Raw genomic sequence first — 19615 nt, forward strand, 5'->3', positions numbered from 1 at the left:
TTCAAAAACGTCCACTGCTTATTATAAGCCTCCCCTAATCCTCGCCACAAAGACTCAACACACATAACGTGAAGCAAATTAACAAACACCCGCCTATTTCTGCCGTGAAGCAGTAATGCGTTTCGGTTTGAAGGGCGGGGCAGCCGTTGTGACTATACTGAGATCTTAGAATCTCAAGGTGTGTGGCGCATTTACGTTGCAGATGTCTATGGGCTCCAGTAACCACTTAACACCAGGTGGGCTGTGAGCTCGTCCACATATCTAGGCAATAAATAAAAAAAACCTAAGTAACATCGAACTGCAAAATACAAGCCAAATCGAGAAAACAAATAGTAGTGAGATCCCTAATAAATATTAATGGTTCAGTTACTCGAATGTAACTCCGTGCTACTGTTAAAGAAATTACCGATGACCAAAGTAATTTAATTCATAAAGCCTCGATTAACATATAACAAGCAATGTGGGCAGGGCTCTTAAATAACAGGTTGCTTTAATAACATAATTTAGTTTTAACGTTATTTCTTATGTTATAAATAGCTTGCTGTTGTGTGACGATATTTTATTCGGAAATTTGTAAATGGACTACCATTTTAATGGACAATAATTTATTGTTGCCAGATAATATAGACAGGAGACACTGGTTTGCGTACTTATGCGACTGTTGATAATTTAAGTATTAATTGTTTGATGGGATGTAAATCTATTTGGTCTTCCTCTACGAATTATCGGCCCATTTGGCTAAGTTTAAGGTTCAAAAAACACTTAGATTCAAACTTTTTTTTTTAATTGTGTTACTTCATACTTTAAGCTACGTTACGATTGACTTTATAATAGGTTCGCCTTTATTAGTAAAAGTCTCCTGCAATACTCATCTCGCTCTGTCGCTCTGTTTTTGGTCACATTTTTCTGCAGCTTATAAGACGCCATAGCTCCATTTCTTATCGGTCTACTCAGTCTTCTTTTGTGGTTGCTGGTACTCCGATCTATAATCATTTCAAATTACAAGATTACGATTTTCCTTAAACATAAACATAGAATCACTTTGTTTCTTTAACATCTTTCAATAGTTAAGCCTTCTGATTAAATTATAGTCGATTGAAATAGGCGAGCTCTGTCTTTTAGAGGCTAACTATTCATCCTTCTCCGTCAGTAAACTTTTCATTTTACCGTAACACCCGATGATACTGTCTTAATAGTGCAATACTCTGCTTAGCCACTGAGTTTCACGCCGGATCTTCTCAGTGGGTCGCGATTCCGATCCGGTGGTAGATTCTGCGAAGCACCGCTCTTGCTAGAGCTGGTGTTAGCAAATTATCCTAAGTTGAGCCGATCCGAGCGTAGCTGGAATAGACACTTAAGTTACCAGTGAACAGGTAGGGAAAATATAAGCTGCTTATTTCTCCATCGAATTCAGTTTGAAGAGTTGCGTAACAATCACTATTATAGATTATCTTCGGTTTTAAGCGGGTCGTAGATATAATTAATTAAAATTGCTTTTTAGTACGTAAAATTACTTTACTGGTGGTAGGACCTCTTGTGAATCTGCGCGTGTAGGCATCACCGCCCTGCCTGTTTCTGCCGTGAAGCAGTAATGCGTTTCGGTTTGAAGGGTAGGGCAGCCGTTGTAACTATACTGAGATCTTAGAACTTATATCTCAAGGTCGGTGGTGCATTTACGTTGTCTATGGGTTCCAGTAACCATTTAACACCAGGTAGGCTGTAAGCTCGTCCACCCATCTAAGCAATAAAAAAAAACCTATTATAAACTTCACAAATACTCGTAATACAATGGCAATTGTATCTAATGTTTTACTGTTATTTGAGTAGAATCTAATTCAACAATAGCGATATCTAACTAACTAATATTAATATTGAGGGCTCTGATACCCGCTTAAATTTGGTTGATGAAACTTTGGCAATTTAGGCGCTTTAAAGCCTATTTTAAAGCTTTGTTTTTTTTTTTTTTCTTTCCTAAACTGAGAGCCTTGAGAGGCTATTTCAGCGTAACCCTAACGTTTGTAGGTGAGCTCACGGGGCTCAAACCTGACGACGATGCTAGCACGAACCCTAGCAAGAGCCGTGCTTCACAGAATCTACCACCGGATCGGAAACGCGACCCACTGAGAAGATCTGGCGAGAAACTCAGTGGGCTGTGTCTGGGAGTTAATTTACTCGTCGAGCCCTTCGTCGCAAGCGACGGGTTCGACGAGGACGGTGACCGGTGCTTGAAGTACCTAGAAGCACCGTTAGTGGATCGGGAGGAAATAAAAGCTTTGAAAAACCGCTTATCACCTTATAGATTATTTGAAAACATTTCTTATCTAACGTGCAAAGTAAACAAATAGCATCGATGTTTTTAAAAATATGCGTCACTTCACTAACGATAAGTTTCTATAATGAAATTATTAAATACACGCATTAGCATAAATTTACGTGAAAATAAGCTCGCAACTGGAAGGTGCGTCTTTGTCAATAGGCTGTACGCTTGTCTAACTTTGTTGGTAATTACCATTTAACAATATATTATCATTAATTAAATTACGTAGGTGCGTAAGCAAATTTTAATGTATACGCTTATTTTAGAAGAATAATTAATTGAAAGTGCTATTTTAGCTGTTATTAAAATAAAATTTCCATGAGTAAAATAAAATTCAATTTGATCGCGGTCCAGTATATAATTCTTGTGTGATTACCGTCGCATATTCATTTTCTTAAAAAAATAAAACTAACCAAAAACTAAATTTATGTTCAAAGTGCAAAAATAAAATGAATTAATTAAAACCAAACTATGAAAAAATATCAACAACCTCAAACGATTTACTTGTCCGCCCATTACATACGAAACTATAAACTTATTAAAGTTACACCTTAATAATGAAAATTGGCGGCCATTTTGTTTTGGGCCTGTTACAAGTCGCCGCACGCGGATGGATCGCGTAATTATAGTGCGCCTACGTGTCTGTGTGTGTGTGTGCCGGCCTTAACACGTCCTCATAAAATATAGGGTGATGTTTTTATAGGTATTGAAGGGTGATATAATATATCGTAATTATTTCATTATTGAGTCCTGGTTTATAATTTTATGTACTAAAAAGATATATTCAATCATAAATCTATTTGTATTGTTCCATGTAGGCTCTGTTTACAGCCAAAGTGTTTTTTTTCCTACCTATGCTGATAGCCTTGAGAGGCTATATCAGCTTTACTCTAGCGTGTATGTGAGCTCTCGGGGCTCAAGCCGGAGGTGTTGCTAGCACTGGCCCTAGCAAGAGCAATGCTTCGCAGAATCTACCACCGGATCGAAAACGCAGCCCACTGAGAAGATCCGCCGAGAAACTCAGTGTGCTGTGTCTATGGGGAAACATCTTATATGATTGAGTAGTTCAGTAAAAATACAGGGCCGAATTTGTGAAGAAGAACTGGCAATCATTATACCCAACTTACGGTATAACTATGGGCATTTAACTGCACCGATTGATGCAGTGTCAACAACTGTACGTTTCACCCTATTTCACTGCTCCAACAGATTTTTTCATAAAATTACTAGTGGTAGGACCTTTTGTGACTGGTGGTAGGTCCTCTTGTGTACTGGTAGTAGGACTTCTTGTGAGTCCGCACAAGTAGGTACCAGCACCCTGCCTATTTCTGCGGTGAAGCAGTGATGCGTTTCGGTTTGAAGGGTGGGGCAGCCGTTTTAACTATACTGAGACCTTAGAACTCATATCTCAAGGTAGGTGGCGGCATTAATGTTGTAAATGACTATGGGCTTCAGTAACGATTTAACACTAGTGGGCTGAGAGCTCGTCTACCTACCTAAGCAATAATAAAAAAAATCACTTTAGTATGCCGAAATTGGAAGGAAATACAACTAAATAGATATCGTTAGAAAGTGTACATAGAATTACAAGTCTGACGAACCACTCTGTGATACGGAAACATAAAGATTATAAGTTCTCAACAAGACTGACTAATTCGTTACGGCTATTTCGGAATGTCTTCATCGGGGTTTAGATGTGGGCGCGTGGCAATCACCGGGGCTCGATGCTCAATTATTATCATATTCTACAGATATTAGGCGCTTGTGAGCGTGATTCGCGGCGGGATTGATGATCATGTTCAATTATAGCTCCGTGGTGTTGTAGTGCGGCCCTGACTGTTGTATCAAGGGTCGGGTATTTGATTCCCATAGCGGACAAACATTTTTGTGGTGAACAAGTTTGTTTGCCCTTTGTCTGGATGTTTATCATCTATATATGTGTATACTTGAATCAATGGACAATTATACTGGCCGGTATAAGCGTCAGGTGATATGACGTAATCGTGATACGATGTGGAACTGCGTTTAGTCGCGTCCGAGGTCTTTTACCTACTTTTTACAGTATGAACTAAAGCGATTGTCAGTACTAATGAAGATAGGAAATCAAGATATAAGGCCCAGTAACCGTACTCATCGAACTCGACAAAGTGCAACCTAACCCATACATCAGCTCATTGAGTTTCTCGCCGGATCTTCTCAGTGGGTCGCGATTCCGATCCGGTAGTAGATTCATTCGCGAAGCAGCTGCTCTCGAGTTGTTAGGTCTCCTTCAAAGGCGCTCGGGCAGCTGTTAGCAAATCCCACCCCTCTTGGCTGAGCCTTTGCTCGCCCACCTGTCCTGGTGAAGCTGGAAAGGCCTCCGGGCCAGCAGTAATACTGCAACCCTAAAATAAAGATATAAGGTCTTAAAGAATACCGTTAACCACGGCGCTATCATTGTCGCAGGCTTGAAAACCTCTGAATTTGGGAATGATCGTCTAGTCACAAATTGTTTTAAGTTTTCGCGGCTATCTACATGTCAGCTATTATTAAATGGATTCTTACTACGATTTTCACAAATAACAACAACTTTGATGGCTACCTATTCATTAATAGTGTTAATAATTCTAGTGACAAGTTTAGGCAATTAGGTACCGCTATACCAATAATGCCCTTTGCTTATTTGTCGGTTATATAAATCGGTGTTATACAAAGTAATACAATGACATGCTTAAAAATGGCCGTATCAAACTGTTGTTAGTTAATCAGTCGTAATTAAAAATCGGATACTTTGCAGTTTTTTAGTTTAAAAATTTATTAAAATAAAAGTTTAAGACAAACAGACTTCTGCTGATATTCAATTCGATTTTTGAATTTCACAAAATGTGAATAAAGCGTCCATGATATACCGTACATAATAGGTATTAGAATAATCGTGTTCGATTTATGAAAGAAAAAAAAAACTTTTTACGTCTGGACGAACGCAAAGGGATCATTAGGAACAAAAGGCCACGAGAAAAAAAAAACAAAAACTGTGAACCAGAGACCCAACAGGTTGTGCTAACGTCTCAATCCACTCTCATTTGCTTCGCGTTCAAACTAGTTATCCTTCGTATAAACAATGTGATTTCTCACGACATTTGTTTCTTTGTTTTTCTGTTTCATATTTAAATGGACGGAATATGAAGAAAGCACACATTAGCCAAGTACAATTCAAAAATGTATTGGCAACACTGTTCTGTTTTCAAATTTTAATTGATATTTGTATGGCGGGTAGATTTAAGGAGCACCATCTTGTATAGGGAAAAAGATTTTAAAATCTTTCCGTTTGCTATTATGGCGCCATCTTAATTAGCTCTCTTTCAGCGAACACTTTTTAATTGACTGAGATGCTGCTCTTTACTTCTACCCTCAATGGTAATTAGAATAACAAGAATCATTTAAAAAACACATCCTTTAATTAGTGACGATACCTTTGAAGGTGTCGGTGAAGGTAATACGTACTCGTAACTTTTCAGCGTCCGCTTTAGATTTTGATACACAGTATTCTAATACCCAACGCAGCTATGTCATTATAAATTTACATTATAATTTTAATAACCGAATACATAAAAACGCATTCGGATGAAATTTCAATTTCGAATTACGACAATAAAAAAAAACCTCATTACATTCTCTAATAACAGCGGACCACGCAAAAAGTTAATGCCGCACGCTAATTACTTTGCAGATCACAAAAAAAAAAAAACTCGCAAACTTGCACCCACGTCTTCCTTAAATTAACCCATCACATCTCTACAGGGGTCCTGATGAAGAAAAAAAAGAAGAAAATCGATCATTATCACTAACGAAACAAGAACTATTTTGCTATAATAGAACTCTAGCATTAATATTATGATAGTGAAATAGCATCGTCATAGTACACAAACGGGTAAGCGCAACGAATCGACAGTCGACTCGATTCCTTTGCCACAAAACCAACAAGTTGAAAAAATTAAATGAAAAAAAAAAAAAACACCTTAACAAATGTTACAAAAACGTTCGAGTCGTGCAATGCGTCGCTCGTGACGATTGGCTACTGACGGTCACAGTGTAAATGATCTGTAGATAGTCAACACAAATAATATCGTGGAGAGGTAATAATACTGGTGGTGGTAGGACCTCTTGTGAGTCCGCACGGATAGGTACCATCGCCCTGCCTACTTCTGCCGTGAAGCAGTAATGCGTTTCGGTTTGAAGGGTGGGGTAGCCGTTGTAACTACATTGAGACTTAGAGCTTATGTCTCAAGGTTGGTGGCGCATTTACGTTGTAGATGTCTATGGGCTCCAGTAACCACTTAACACCATGTGGGCTGTAAGCTCGTCCGCCAATATAGGCAAACAAAAAAAAAACAAAAAAAAATCATATATTGCATATCATTGCAAAAAATATCATAACAAAAAAAACTTCTTCAGTTATTCCAATGGAGTAAACTGAATTGAAGTTTAATTTAAAACATTGAACTGTTGATGCTAATACCAAATAAAATGCACCTATAATTAATTACAAATACATATATCGCGTATTAAGCGAAGTGTCAACTGCAATCTTGAAGGTTTTCAAACTGAGGTGACTTAAAGCCTTTTCGACTACATCGCTCTTAAGCAATGACATTTTACCGCTTCACAAGAATCATTATGTGGTTTTGAAATCTAATGCAGCACTTACCTGTGACCCATTAGGCTTAAAACAATATATGTAAATTGGAATTAATAAAAAAAAAACACAAACAAGTGAAAATTGAAAGAGCTACACAAAATTATGAATATCGACGCTTGAAAGGCAAACGTGTATAAGCGACAATGCGTGAACTTTACAGTAGACTAATTTAAAGTTGAAATACCTGAAAACAAAATTTATTTTAAAGAATCCAGCTGTATTAGAATCTAGCTAGTAGCTGTAGGATTGAAATGATTTTACTAGACCTAGAAATAATATCAAAGAGAGAACTGACCTGGAAAGTGTCTGGTAAAAGGAAGAGGGCCGCCCCAGAACAACTTGGCGTCGCTCGGTGGAGCAGGAGCTAGGGGTCTTGGGCATGACGTGGGAGGAGCTAGAACAGACTGCCCAAGACCGATACAAATGGAAAAATTTGATTCGAGCCCTACACCCCAGCAGAGGGTAATAGGAAAGCATGATGATGATGATGAGACCTAGAAATATATATTTTTTGCGCATTGAATATGGTTATTGCCTATCATTTATGTACAATGCAGTTATGTCGCTTAGTCACGTTTGCCTTTCAAGCGTCGATATACTTAAATACGTTTATTATTTGTGTGAGCGACACAATATCATTTACAGAAACCCTATTTATTTATATTGCTTAGATGGATGAATAAACTCACGACCCGGAAAGTGGTTTCCGAAGCTACACGGAGGTATTACGGAAGCCAACCAACAATTCGAAGTCATTTTGTATTGACTCTCGGGTATTGAATTTTTCTTTGTCAAGAAGCTGTTCTAACTTTGGAAAAAGTAGAAGTCTGTTGACGAGTACGGTGGATAACGAAAAACTTGCAATCCTAGCTCATGTATCTTATAGACCGTCTGTTGTGTCGTATGAGCGCTGTCGTGTAGCCCACTGAGTTTCTCGCCGGATTTTCTCAGTGGGTCGCGTTTCCGATCCGGTGGTAGATTCTCCGAAGCACTGCTCTTGCTAGGGTGAGTGTTAGCAACTTCGCCAGGCTTGCGCCGTGAGCTCATCTAACACTTCGGTAACGCTGATATAGCCTCTCAAGGCTATCAGCTTAGGTAGGAAAAAAAATAGTTATTTAGGAGATTCAAGAGTTTGTCCATCATTGTGACCATTTCCTCACAGTACACATTACTTGTGAAGAGATAAAGTCGTTGATGCGCACGTCACTAGAAATGCCAGAGTTTGTTGCATCTATTACTCTGAGATGTCTTGTTTAGAAATGCTGACCACATTAATTCTTCGCATCACACAATGCATGCTACGAATATCAGTATTTGCACAATTTAATAATATACACCAATCTAAATTTAATAGCACGACACTTCCTTACGGATCCATCATATCCAATAACCTTTGCACTAGACGCCTTCGGCTCCAACACTAGGAGCAGGCTCAGGGACCCCAGTAAACGAAATTGTCAAACTCGATAAAGAGTTCGACGTGCAACCTAACCCATGCATCAGCTCTTCTAAGCAGGCGGCTACTAGCAAATCCCACCCCTCCTGGATTAGCCTTTACTCGCTCACGTGTCCTGGTGAAACTAGAAAGGCCTCCGGGCCACGAGTAATCCTTCGATCATAAAAAAATCATGACATAATCCTTACACTCCTTGTGGATGTAGTCTGCGACAAACTTTACGTACTGTACTTTTTAGATTATCGTTAAATGAATTTTAAAATTCAATAGCTTCAATAACAAAACTAGTAAATTAAATAATACGAAGTTCAATCGATCGAACAAGAAATAAACGTGTCGATCTCTAAGAACAGTAAAGTATCGGTACAATTATTTTGTAATCAAACGGTAATTAGCTTTAAATTGTTAGTAATTATTTCGAATGCCGTTTTAACGAAGAATCTTTTTGTAATCATCTGGATCCAGTGTGATTGAGTCATTAAATTTTAATTGTATTGTTTATTGCCCCTGTATAATTTACCTGCACGATATATATAAAATGATTGATGTACAAGTTTTTATGTTTGGATCTTTGTTATTGAATCACGCAAAAAATAGACAAAACAGAAAAAAGAGTATGGTCATAAAGCTATAATAATAATAAATACGAGATTGTTTTCCAGCAATTGTGATTATGATTATAGGTACCCAACGGATTTACTAATCTACTGGTAAATCGGCGACATGTAGTTTTTATCCTGGGAAAATGCGGCGTATGTCATTCTTACTAAATAAAAGCGCGGTTTAGGCATAGTAATAGGTAAATAAGCGTTACACTAAACAATAGCAAGCTTTGATTTGCTGGATAGGCAATGGTGGATAGGAAACAGGAACATAGAACTTGCGGTATGGTTGATTTAGTCATTAACCTTATTATCTTTAGAGGAGTGTAAACTAGTTTAGCAATGAGCCGATTCGATCCGAATTGGTTTTCTAAACTTTCTTTTTTGTATAGGCAAACGAACTTTAGACCCTCCTATTACTGTTATCATAACTTAATAACATCACAATGTTAATGCTGTCAATCACCTTGAGACAGGAGGTTGACTTTCTTTTTAGTCTCACATACCCCATGCGCCCCCTAGACGCGGTTTCATTTGGAAGGTTCGGCGCCATGTCCCAAAAATAAAATAAGGAAAAAAGGAGATTTGCGTTTCTTTTTTTTATTGTCCTTGTAGACAGACAAACATATGATGGTGAGTGGTTACCGTCGCCCATGGACTTCAGCAATGCCTGGGGCACAGTCGAGCCACTGCCTATCGTTCTGTGTCATAATATCTGTATCGCCCTTCGCATGAAAATCAGTAATATGGTAACCTACCCGTGCGAGCTTCTACTATTCCTCAGTAAAACTAATTAAATAAATAAATAAATATTTACTAACAATCACGCCACGTTAACTGGTCCCGTGATAAGTTCGTAAAGAACTTGTGTTACAGGTACCAGATAACGGAAATAAATGTAAGATTTTTATTATACACATACATATATTTAATATACATCCATAACCCTGGAAAAGACATTTTTTATATTTATCATACAAATATCTTCCCTTGGCGGGATTCGAACCCGCGACCCCCTTGTGTAGTCACCATGTCACTTACCACTACACCAGACGGCCGTTAATTCATACTTCGTGCCAGCCGCTGTACCACACCATTGAGACTTCAACTTCAATATTTGTGTTAACTATCGCGTTGTGTTATTTACGGACTGCGGTTATCGTTCAGGCATCTTCTTCTTCACTTTCTTCATCACTGAAGGTTGTGTCTTTGAAATTCGACCGTGGCCTGTCGTGGGCTGTTTCCACCTCGTCCAGTCCTCAGTTTCTCGTAGGGCGGTTGCGACTGGCAGCCCAGTTAGGGCGGTTATTTTGTCACACCGGTGGCTAGGCGATCGGCCGGGTGGTCTCTTTTCTTTCACTTTACCCGTCATCACTTTGTCTAAGTTATCAATTCAGAACTTTTGCATATTTTTATCCGCATACATAGCGTAAGACACGCAAACATACCGACCGTGTACCGTTCACAAACAAACCTATATAAAATGGATAGAATACATTACTGCTATTTAGAACCGCGTCATCCATTGAAGCTATGCGTAGTAACCAATAAACCATCAGCTTAATATACCTGAGCGTCAGAATTTGCATCTCAAACGATTCCCCGCAGGACCCAGCGCTGGGCTAATGGCGCAGGAGGGGGAATTTAGCCATATTAGCTTCCCAGCCCCGTTTGGTAAGCGGCGGGCTATAACTTTATAAGATATAGCGATATGGCGATTATTTCGGGTATATATGAGTACACGGGCCATCTGTTGCTATGCGGCTAACGAAACCTATAGATATGATAAGGCAAACTCATCTCCTCATCCTGGGACATGATTCCGAAGTGTCAATGGCGTCACACAATACGATTTCCATCGGTTTTTCTTATGAAATTAGTAATTATAAGCAAGACAATGCCTCTACCTAATTGTCTATACGAAGTAAGGTTTGATTTTGGACACGTGACCTTGAGCAAAAAAACAAACCTGAACTTGTTCGAAATAAATTAATATCTCAGCTCATAATCCATTTCCCAAAATGAAACAAATGACTCTATTCAACTTTACCTACAATTCGTTTAACTCAAACAATCTTGGACTATTTCAAAAGAGTAATTTCATCGCACGTCAGCTCATAACTTAAGCCACACAACAACTAAGCTTTCAGACAGCGATAATTCATCAAGACGCGATAAGGAACGGTATTGTGACTTGTGACACGTGCTTGTATAATGTTACTCGTGTCTCTAATACGTATTGTATTTAGTTACATCAGTAGCTACTTTGGTATGGTACATTGCGCCGCCTTAGAGAGGTCGCATGTTCGCGATAATAATGACTATGACGCGTGCCTTCTATTTCTAGGTTTTTATTTTTTTATTGCTTAGATGGGTGGACGAGCTCATAGCCCTCCTGGTATTAAGTGGTTACTGGTAAATGCTCCACCCACCTTGAGATATAAGTTCTAAGGTCTCAAGTATAGTTACAACGGCTGCCCCACCCTTCAAACCGAAACGCATTACTGCTTCACGGCAGAAATAGGCAGGGTGGTGGTACCTATCCGTGCGAGCTCAAGAGGTTCTACCAAAAATAAAAAAGTACCATCAAGCTACATATTAAGAGGCCATAGTTTCAATTTCATTGGAAAAACTGGATCTCGTTTATAATAAGCAATTAGTGTGACATAAAGATCACATAAAAATCGTATTTATTCAAAGTCGGATAGTGCAATGCATGAGATTATTCAAACCACACCAATTCTGCGGATGGGTACAACAAATGTATTAATATAAAATTTAATAAAGACAATAAAAAGTCAAACACATATAAGCTTAAAATAGGAAAGGTTGCCAACATTTTAGACAATCTATCCAAATAATAGAGACTTATGTGGCCACTGTATAATTTACTTAATTTTTTTATTAGTATATTTTACTCTAATCTTTTTTTCGTGTGCAATATGCAATCTAAGAAGAAGACTGTATCGATACGTACAATTCCAAATACAAATTTGAATCAGTAACTTCCACTTTATTATTTATTCTATACCTATGCTGATAGCCTAAATAGGCTATTTCAGCTTCACCCTAACATGTAGGTGAGCTCACGAGGCTCAAACCAGAAGTGTTTCTAACACTGGCCCTAGCAAGAGCAGTGCTTCGCAGAATCTACCACCGGATCGGAAACGCAACCCACTGAGAAGATCCGGCGAGAAACTCAGTAGGCTTAACTTCCACAGTCAACTTACAATAATACAGCTAGCACTATTTTTCACCCCTTAATGTTGCGCGTACGAAAACATCAATCTAAATTATATAGCTAATTTAATAACAAACCACCCTTCGAAAATAGAAGTAATAAAAACAATAAAAAGTAATTAATAATAACACTGACCCCGTAACTACACGACACGATAATACGTTTTTCGAAAACAAAACAAAAACACTCCGGAAACCTCACGATAATGATCTATGTTTTTTAATTACACCACTAGGCGGAGTCTACGCGGCAATTTATATGAAAAACGTCCAATCAAATAATGAAACGCAGACGTGGAGTGTCGTGTCGGAATCAACTGCCGTTAGGTGTGACTTTGACTTGGGTTTTGACGGGACCGATAGTCCCGCAACGTATGCCTATAACCATCTAGTATTAGCCGCTTAACCAGTTCCAAATTTAGTACCAATCTAACCATTTCCAAATACCGATTTTGAAATAAAATGATATTTGTTTCTACAAAAAATATGTTTTATCGAAATTGTATGGTTATGCAGCCCAAGTAAGTTAGCTATTTAAGCCAGCCGGCCAAAAACTCTATAGGTAAACGAAATTGTAACCCATTCTCTCAATTGTGAATAGTTTTGGTCGCACTTCATATTACGCGCAAACAAAAGCTAAGTAAGCTAAGAGTGAATTTCTGATTTGAAGAGTCCTATCTTTTTACAATACGTTTGGTGTTTACGGCTTCCAGTATCTACTTATTACACAGTAGGTCATAGGTTCAATAGTCCCATTGATACCAGTGCTTGCTTGCAACGATTTCTGTACGTGTGCGTATTGAGATGTTGAGGTATCATTTTACAAGAAGAGTTTGACTAGAAACCTAACCCATACATTAGGCCGCTGAGTTTCTTGAGGCCCGAATCTTCTTAGTGGGTCGCAATTCCGATCAGGGAGGTGCCACGTCTCTCCCGGGGGTACACGGATAGCTGTTAGCAAATCTCACTCCTCCCGGCTGATCTTGTGCTCGCCCAGCTGTCTTGGTAAAACAGGCTTCAGGCTATCAATATCCTAATGAATAATCGTATTCCATCCAACAAATAATAATAGTATTTTACTAGTGGTAGGGTGATTCTAAAACCGCATAGGTAGGTCTCAGAATCATACCTATTTTTGCAGTGTAAATATTAAGATAGCCGTTACACACAAAGGGTAGTCAGTACCCACCGCCATCCCTATGAGCTCATGTAACCACAGATCACGTATATGGGTCCAGAGTTCGTTCACCCGTGCCCTAATATAAAACAGTAGATGCTTATAGCGCATTTTAATGACATTTCATGGTCTTCAAATAAAAATGCTTGCATAAAAAAATCATCTCAATTTATAACAACGTTGTCGCCGACACTACTTACTCGGTGGACGTAAAACTTTAATATTTAAAACATTTGTCGTTAGTGTTGTGTGTTACGAACGAACAAAATCGAAATATGAAATAGTGATTCGATTTGACAACGGTTACTTACGGCCCAGTGATATGTGATTGATTGTTAGTATAAATGACTGCTCGCTACATCTATCGATATCTTGTGATTTGTTCATATCGATTTTGAACCTTATTCGTTTAATTAGCGTTGTAAGGCAATTCTGTGTTAATTTATGGATTAGCTGATAACCCACCTTGATGTCAAGCAGCTATCAAAGCAAACAGAGACCCACATCGCCTGACTTTAGATATAAGATTGTGTTTTATGCATCGGTATGGTTGACACTTTAAATGAAATAATAAATGGTACTATGTGGGCTCACTTTTAACAAACTCTTCCTCTAACTTCTCAGCAGATTATTGCGTAGATTGAACTAAGTCAACAAGATTATGGCCAACCTAAAGTCAAAACGTTCTCATTTTTCTCATCCACTATCATTTAACTATATCAGTGATATTCTATCTACCTGACATTGGCAGAGTCATTCGACAAAGAAGAGACTCGATTCATTAAATAAAAAGTGTGTAAAGTCAAACCGGTACCAGAGACCATTCATTATAATGTCTATGCCACCCGGGAGGCTGGCAGGTTGGCCGAGAGGTTGGCCCTTAAGACATGAGGTTTCAATTGGTCATTTGGTTAACTCCGGACCGCATGACGGATGGTGGTCGTTCCGTGAGGGGTAATATAACAGTACCACCAGTAAATGTCGTTGCTGCCTTCTCCGATAAATCTCTTCGTCATATCTTACGATTCCCACGGAAAGAGACGACTTGTGGTCAAAATTGTACGTCATAAACTATAACTCCGTTGTGATGTCAACTCAAACGTCAATTAACGCAATAATATATTCAAATAAACGAGTATCGAAGAATTCACCGCACAAACAAAGCAGTAAAAAATTTAAGTAACAAGGTATCTAATTATATCAATCGTTGATTTTTGTTTTTAATAAATGATTTTCGTTCAAAGTAATTATATATATAACAGTTTAGAACAAAATAGAAATATAGTTCAAAGATAAATAAATAAAAAAACACTTTCTTAACAAGCGGCCAAGGTCTAGTTTCTACATCAAATAAAATTATTCAATTGTCGTCAGAATTGTGCGAACTTTGTAGTTAATCAAACTTCTTGGCTCTTGCAGTCTTGGCTCTTCATTATATTTATTCTCAATTATACAGACGCTTAAATTACATAAACAATCAAAGTATCAAGAAAAATAGTCCTTCCTCTCTTAACCATAGAATAAAATTATTTGACATTCGTTAATTAAAAAAATAATTGTTGTGAATCATAATAAAGCCTGTTATTTTAGGCCCAAATGACGTCACACATAGTGAAGATCCACTTATGAAAAACAAAAGATATCACCTGAGTGCATTGTTAATCAAAACTAGAGAGACAGTAAAAAGCATAATATAATCTCTCTCATATAATTTACAGCTGTTCAAGATACCTTCACACAAATTACCTTTGAAAATAACACATATTTTTTTATCTAACACGACTCCACGAAATTAACTATAATTGCTTAATTTTGTATGTATGCACGTCTGTTCGTGCCGCTACAACGTAGAAAGAGACCGAGATACGGTGTTATTGGCGAATGAGAGAGACGAGAGACTACGTCAGTGCGGTTAAGCGTGATAGAGTGGGAATCTTTCTAATTTGGACTTGTCGTACTGTATCAGAGTACGCATAGTGTTAATGTGGATTGAGAATAGGAAAGGAATTTTTATTATTTATGGTATTATTCAAAAGTTTGCCCAGTAGCTGTGACATATTCACCTTCTCATCAATAATGGACATTTTGTTACAAATATAAGAGCTTCCGAGAGTCAATACACCTAGGTGTATCTTTATTGAGTAGTACTTCAATATCTGTGGCGTTATTCAGAATTTGCGGATTTGCCAGACTTTAAATTGTCAATAGACCAACTCCATTTTTTTTACAGATTGCTTATAGAGTCGCTAATCTATCTATCTATATCCATAAAGATAAATTGCTGTTCGTTAGTCTCGCTAAAACTCGAGAACGGCTGGACCGATTTGGCTAATTTTGGTCTTAAATTATTTGCGGAAGTCCAGAGAAGGTTTAAAAGGTAGATAAATGAATGAAAATGTTCGTAATAAAATAAAAATAACAATTTTGTTTTTCCTTTGATGTGTCACCCGTCGGACGGATTCCTTTTGTTTGTTTTAAGTTTATTTTATACAAAAGTTAAGATATTTTATTTATCGATTGAGGCACTACGAATCGCATTGCATATCGCATCGAATATCGCATTGCGGTCATTTTTAAGGTTTTTTTTTATATTGCCTCAACGGTTGTAAGAGCTTACAGTTCACCTGGTGTTAAGTGGCTTACTGGAATCTACCACCCAAGATCCCGCGAGAAACTCAGTGGGCTCACACTATAAATAAACAGTATCGAGTATCAAAACTCAATTTGTGAATACAGAATCAAAACACTCATCGCTGTTTTTTTGTTTTCCAGATGGTAATGCGGCTCCGGCGTCTTCAATGAAAAGGTACTTCTTGAGTTCGACTGTTTTGTGTATTTTAAGTGATATAAGTTCTAAGTTAAGTGATATAAGTTATAAGGTCTCAGTAAACTCGTTACAACAGCTGCCCCACCCTTCAAACCGAAACGCATTACTGCTTTACGGCAGAAATAGGCAGTGGTACCTACCCGAGCGGACTCACAAGAGGTCCTACCAGAGTTTCTACTCTCTCATAGTCAGTCGTAGAAGTTGATATCAACCATTTGTACGCGAGAGAATAAGCTATGTGTGATTGAAATATTTTCTTTAAATGGGAGTTTTATATTGTATGTTGTTACGCATATTCTTAGAAACTTGTGTGTCTGGGTGTGTCATGTCAGTTTGGAGGAAGCAGCATAGGCAACATCATCCACTGAAGTTGCCTACTAGAGCGACAGTTTTTATTGTTCGAAATTTGTATAAACGCAAGCTTATCTTGAATGTCTTTGGTGCGATTCAGGCAAAAGGCTGTCAAAAAGTTTTCTGTTCTACAATACCTATCGCTCCACTAAAATATAATTTGACCTTGTGGTAAGACCTCCTGTGAGTCCGTGCGGGTAGGTACCACCACCGTGCTTATTTCCGCCGTGAAGCAGTAATCGTTTCGGTTTGAATGGTGGGGCAGTCGTTGTAACTATACTGAGACCTTAGAACTCATGTCTCAAGGTAGGTGGCGCATTTACGTTGTAGATGTCTATGGACTCCAGTAACCACTTAACACCAAGTGCGCTGTGAGCTCGTCCACCCATCAGCTAAGCAATAAAAAAAATATCGCATTAATTAATAAGTCATCAACACAATAAAAAATATAATAGATCCGACATCCTACAGAAATTTATAATACTGATTTGCAATGTAACTATGTACTATTTTTCCATACTAATTATAAATATTTTAGATTTATTATTAAGATTTAAGTATATAATTATTATCCGCTTAAACATTATTATTACATATGTATATTAAGGCAAAAAACGTTCCACAAAATTAAGTACAACTCAGATAGACTCTCGCTCAGGAAAACCACAAATAAAAACCACGAAATTATCGTAAATCTAATTTTCTCAACGCGTCCATTTTGCGGCTCATAAAATTTTGTATTCAGATCGTTTTCATCCAAATTACTACGGATTGCAATCGAGATTTATCTTTAATTTAAATAGATAATATTTGAGCCCCTTGAGATACAAGTTCTAAGGTACAACGGCTGCCCCACCCTTCAAACCGAAACGCATTACTGCTTTACGGCAGAAATGGGCAAGGTTGTGGTACCTACCCGTACGGACTCACAAGACGTCCAACCACCAGTAAGATTATGTGTAAACTCGACTTACATTAAAGTAACGTAAATTCTCCTTCTTCTTCTTCTTCTTCTTCTTTGTCGTTTCCTCATTACTGAGGGTCGTGACCACCTTGGTCCAGTTTTTGCACCAGCTTCCTCCAATGTTCCCTACATTTGGCCTGCTTAATGGCGCCCGGGGCGCTGGTGTTTGTGGCCTCCTTGATAATGTCCGTCCACCTGGTTGGCAATCTTCCTCGACTTCTCTTTCCTTCCACGTGACCTACAACTATTATTTTTTCCAAGTTCTCAGGATTTTGTCAGGCCACGTGTCCGAAGTACTTGAGGAGACGCTGCATACAGATTGTAGACAGACGGATCTTGACGTTAACGTTAACGTAAATTAAAGTAAAGTAAATATTATTTTGATAGTGATCATTAGGTATCTTTATAAACTATTATTTCCTATTTTTTTCCCTTTATTAAATCATTTATTATAGGTTCAGCATTGGCGTTTTGTTATGTCGCATGGTTTGATAAAACATACTTCTTTATATCTATCGCAAAGGAATTCAGCTCCAATGAGGTTTGGATGTAATTTCGCAAAGTCCACATTCATTTTGTGGCATTTATGAGTTCCAGTAACTTAACCGAACCCTGGACTTGTCTATTCAATTATGTTAATGAATTTCAATTATTTAGACAAATAGATGCAACATTTATGATATCCTATACTTTTATGGTAGAAAATCATACCCACTTTTTTAGGCCTGCTTATCTGCACGTAGTGTTAAAGGGTTATTCTGGCTTCTCCATGACTGCTGGGCTCTAGGTGCTCATCTTCAGAGGATATGCCTACATCTACCCTAGTAATATCAGTGCTTCGCTGAATCTGTAACTGTATTTGAGACCTTAGAACTTATATCTCAAGGTGGGTGGCGCATTTACGTTGTAGATGTCTATCGGCTCCAGTAACCACTTAACACCAGGTGGGCTGTGAACTCGTCCACCCATCTAAGCAATAAAAAAAATACAATAAATAAAAAATCTACTGCTGGATCTGAATCGCCACCTGCTGAGAAAATCCAACAAAAACTCAGTATTTTGTGTCTGTGTGAATCATAGTCATGATTATTATATATTTATGTAACTTTTATTTCATTCTGTTCACACAATCAAAACTTTTAACGAATTTTAGTTCTTTTTGCTCACTACTTAATTAAAAAAGCTATTTAAGTTTAGCATAATATGAATTTAAAAAAATATAGCCTGCCTCATCAGTGGAAAGTTCAACATCCCAATCGTAATATCTTTGTACATAATCGAAGCGTAATATAATATTATACTATAGTAAAGTATTATACCATATACATATTCAATAGATACCTACTTGCGTAGTAGTAATTTGTTCATGTTAATATTGTTATTAAAGAGCAGCTTCGCCAAACTCAAACACATACAATAATATTTGCTTACACGAAGATTCCCAACACACACAGTTTGGATTAATTTAATTTCTATTGGAACTAGAATAGCACCAACAGAAACAAGATAATTATCACAGAACCATTTAAAATAATCACTCCACCAATCGATCTCGATTGAGCACCAAAACTTCTGAATCACGTTCGTGAAGCAAAAATCGTTCTAACGAAACCGCGAACAATCATTCAAGATGCTAACGACTCTTGTAAACAAAACGAGTCAGTGATGTACAATCAAAGTTACCCCGGGAATATATACCGCTTGTGTTTCGGCACAGAAGCCAAGCGGAAATTGCACGCCGCCAGCCATCGTCCATTACGCTCTTTTGTATTAAGTTTATAGCGGAGGCCGCTAAGAAAATTTTTATAAACAATGATAACGCGTAATCCTCTTGATGTCTGTTTACGGATGGCTTCGGGAGAATTTACGGTGCATTATAGTGTGCTCCATTTAAAAATGTTACGTTTTTAAATCTGTCGGGTTTTTTTTTTGGATAGTATATTAATTATTGTTTTCATCTTCATTGTTACCCTTAATGCTAATTGTTTATTAAAGTATCTTTA

The 19615-nt window shown here is 37.8% G+C and overlaps 1 protein-coding gene across 3 annotated transcripts in view; it reads left to right on the forward strand.

The window, feature by feature from the left end:
• pxb (putative Hedgehog signaling attenuator pxb) overlaps positions 1–19615 on the forward strand; it is a 211150-nt gene that overhangs the window by 93351 nt on the left and 98184 nt on the right. For all 3 annotated transcript variants that reach the window (XM_089738571.1, XM_028175569.2, XM_089738572.1), the window contains one exon: positions 16243–16276. The gene's annotated coding sequence lies outside the window, so the exon portion shown is untranslated. The remainder of the gene's footprint in view (positions 1–16242; positions 16277–19615) is intronic.

Source organism: Bombyx mandarina, chromosome 25 (genome assembly GCF_030267445.1).
Source record: "Bombyx mandarina strain Sakado chromosome 25, ASM3026744v2".
NCBI lineage: Eukaryota > Metazoa > Arthropoda > Insecta > Lepidoptera > Bombycidae > Bombyx > Bombyx mandarina.